The following is a 3328-nucleotide window of genomic DNA, read 5'->3' as shown; positions in this document are numbered from 1 at the left end:
GAGCGCCTTGGTGCACCGGGGCAAGATCGAGCGTGCACCCGAGGCGCCCCGAACATGCACCAAGGTGCACTCGGCCCACATGTGAGCGCAGGTCGTTGCGCCCGAGGTGGTGTGTGGGCACCGCGTTGCAGACGGGACACTGCACGCACACGACGCCCCCTCCAGGTGCACGCACGTAGGCCGGGCCGGGTGCACACCCGACGCCCTAGCAAGGTGCGCGCACCCGGGCAGGGCTCACACTTGGCGAACGGGGCGCACTTCGCGAGGGAGGGTGTGCACCTCGACGGGGGTGGGTGGCCGGGGTGGATTCGCACGTGGGTCGCGGTTTGCTAAGTACACACTGCGACAAGCTCATAACGGGTGCGATCATACCAGCGTTAGTGCACCGGATCCCATCAGAACTCCGCAGTTAAGCGCGCTTGGGCCGGAGTAGTACTGGGATGGGTGACCTCCCGGGAAGTCCCGGTGTTGCACCCTTTTTTAGTTTTTCGCCGGGCGTCGCAATGCTATTTGAATAAACCTTTTGCCCGTTTGCGTTCTCGTCGGGGCCGGGCCGGGCCGGGGTGCGCTGCCCGCACTACCGCGCGCGCGGGGGCGACACCGAGCGCGCACCCGAGGCGCCCCGAGCACACAGGCCACGGTGCAACCCGGGCGTTGTGCGCGCACCCCGGTGCGCCCGAGGTGCTGCGCGCGCACCCAGGTGAAATCGGTGTGCACCTCGGCCAGTGCGCGCTCGGTCGAGTCGCGCACGTTGGCCAAGGTGCACGGTGATGTTTCTTACTCTAAGGTTCCGCACCAGACGCCCGGGACAGGTGAGCGAAGCTGGGCGGGGCCGGGTGCGCGGCCGGGGCAGGTGCACGCAGCTGGAGAGAGCTTTGGAGCACACTTCGGAGCGCACCAATGATGCGCTCCATTCAAAAGTTTCCTGAAAAGGCAAAAAAAGTTGAGATTATAGAATTTCCCACTTGAGAGATTGTAAAAAAAAAAAATTTAAAATGAAGGAAACGCGGGTGCCAAGGTGTGCGCAGCCCAGCCAAGGTGTGCGCACCAAGGCGCCCACCCTGGCGAAGGTGCACGCAAGGTGCGCACCCGAGGCAAACCGGACAATTAACCCAACTTTCGACTTCGCGCGCACCTTGGAGCGCACTTCGGAGCGCTCCTTGGTGCGCACCAATCTTGGGCACCTCGGAGTGCACCATGGCGCCCACCAAGGTGCGCACCCGGGGCAAACCGAGCTCCGACTTCGTGCGCACCTTGGAGCGCACGAAAGGTGCGCACCATGGCGCCCACCAAGGTGCGCAGCCCAGCCAAGGCGTGCGCATCAAGGTGCGCACCCTGGCGAAGGTGCGCACCCGGGGCAAACCGAGCTCCGACTTCGTGCGCACCTTGGAGCGCACAAAAGGTGCGCAACCCAGCCAAGGTGTGCGCACCCCGGTCAAACCGAGCTCCGAATCGTGCGCACCAGAGGTGCACGCCATCGTGCGCACCTTGGAGCACACTTCGGAGCCCTCCTTGGTGCGCGCCGATGTTGCGCACCTCGGAGCGCACCCGGGGAAAACAATGCAATTAACCCGACTTTCGACTTCGTGGGCACCTCGGAGCGCTCTCGGGTTCGCACCTCGGAGCACACCGAGGTGCGCACCTTTGATGCGCTGCCTTCACCAATTTCCAGAAAAGGCAAGAAAACATTGAGAAGGTGTGCGCACCGAGGTGCCCACCCTGGCGAAGGTGCACGCGAGGTGCGCACCCGGGGCAAACCGGGCTCCGACTTCGTGCACGCCGCACCTTGGAGCACACTTCGGAGCGCTCCTTGGTGCGCACCAGGGCGCGCAACCCAGCCGAGGTGCCCACCCCGGCGAAGGTGCACGCGAGGTGCGCACCCGGGGCAAACCGGGCTCCGACTTCGTGCACGCCATGGTGCCCACCGCGGCGAAGGTGCACGCGAGGTGCGCACCCGGGGCAAACCGGGCTCCGACTTCGTGCACGCCGCACCTTGGAGCACACTTCGGAGCGCTCCTTGGTGCGCACCATGGTGCCCACCAGGGCGCGCAACCCCGCCGAAGGTGCACGCGAGGTGCGCACCCGGGGCAAACCGGGCTCCGACTTCGTGCACGCCGCACCTTGGAGCACACTTCGGAGCGCTCCTTGGTGCGCACCATGGTGCCCACCAGGGCGCGCAACCCCGCCGAAGGTGCACGCGAGGTGCGCACCCGGGGCAAACCGGGCTCCGACTTCGTGCACGCCATGGTGCGCACCGCGGCGAAGGTGCGCACCCGGGGCAAACCGGGCTTCGACTTCGTGCACGCCGCACCTTGGAGCACACTTCGGAGCGCTCCTTGGTGCGCACCAGGGCGCGCAACCCAGCCGAGGTGCCCACCCCGGCGAAGGTGCACGCGAGGTGCGTACCCGGGGCAAACCGGGCTCCGACTTCGTGCACGCCGCACCTTGGAGCACACTTCGGAGCGCTCCTTGGTGCGCACCATGGTGCCCACCAGGCCGCGCAACCCAGCCAAGGTGTGCGCACCAAGGTGCACGCGAGGTGCGCACCCGGGGCAAACCGGGGTCCGACTTCGTGCACGCCGCACCTTGGAGCACACATCGGGGCGCTCCCGGGTTCGCACCGGCGTTGCGCACCGTGGTGGGCACCTCGGAGCACACCAAGGTGGGCAGCGAGGTGCGCACCTTTGATGCGATGCCTTCACTAATTTCCATAAAAGGCAAAAAAAAAACGAGATTTTAAAATTTCCGTTTTGAAAGATAGTGAGAAAAAGGGAATGCTGGTGCCATCTTGAGCCCGCCCTGGTGCGCAGCCCAGCCAAGGTGTGCGCACCAAGGTGCCCACCCTGGCGAAGGTGCGCGCCCGGGCAATTAACCCAACTTCCAACTTCGCGCGCGCCAGGGTGGGAGCGCACCCAACAACCGGGCCTGGGAAGAGCCAATGCGAGAAACCCCACCAAACGCTCTGACAAAAAAAGAGGGGGCGCTCCAGTAACCCCGCTTCGGAGCGCACCCTGGGCAAACCCAGCCAAGGTGCCCACCCCGGCCAAGGTGCAGGCGAGGTGCGCACCCGGGGCAAACCGGGCTCCGACAACGTGCACGCCGCACCTTGGAGCACACTTCGTAGCGCTCCCGGGTGCGCACCTCAGAGCACACCAAGGTGGGCAGCGAGGTGCGCACCTTTGATGCGCTGCCTTCACTAATTTCCAGAAAAGGCAAAAAAAAAAGGAGATTTTAAAATTTCCGTTTTGAAAGATAGTGAAAAAAACGGAACGCGCGTGCCATCTTGAGCCCGCCCTGGTGCGCAGCCCAGGTAAGGTGCCCACCCTGG

At 64.9% G+C, this 3328-nt stretch overlaps 1 non-coding gene across 1 annotated transcript; it reads left to right on the top strand.

Moving 5' to 3' along the window:
• The first annotated feature begins 358 nt into the window (after window positions 1-358).
• Window positions 359-477, top strand: LOC131873298 (5S ribosomal RNA). The gene has a single exon (XR_009371280.1). It is a non-coding gene; the product is annotated as a 5S ribosomal RNA (ribosomal RNA).
• The last annotated feature ends 2851 nt before the right edge of the window (window positions 478-3328 follow it).

This window comes from Cryptomeria japonica, unplaced genomic scaffold, assembly GCF_030272615.1.
Source record: "Cryptomeria japonica unplaced genomic scaffold, Sugi_1.0 HiC_scaffold_1428, whole genome shotgun sequence".
Classification (NCBI taxonomy): Eukaryota; Viridiplantae; Streptophyta; class Pinopsida; order Cupressales; family Cupressaceae; genus Cryptomeria; species Cryptomeria japonica.
This window is presented reverse-complemented; position numbering and strand designations above follow the sequence as displayed.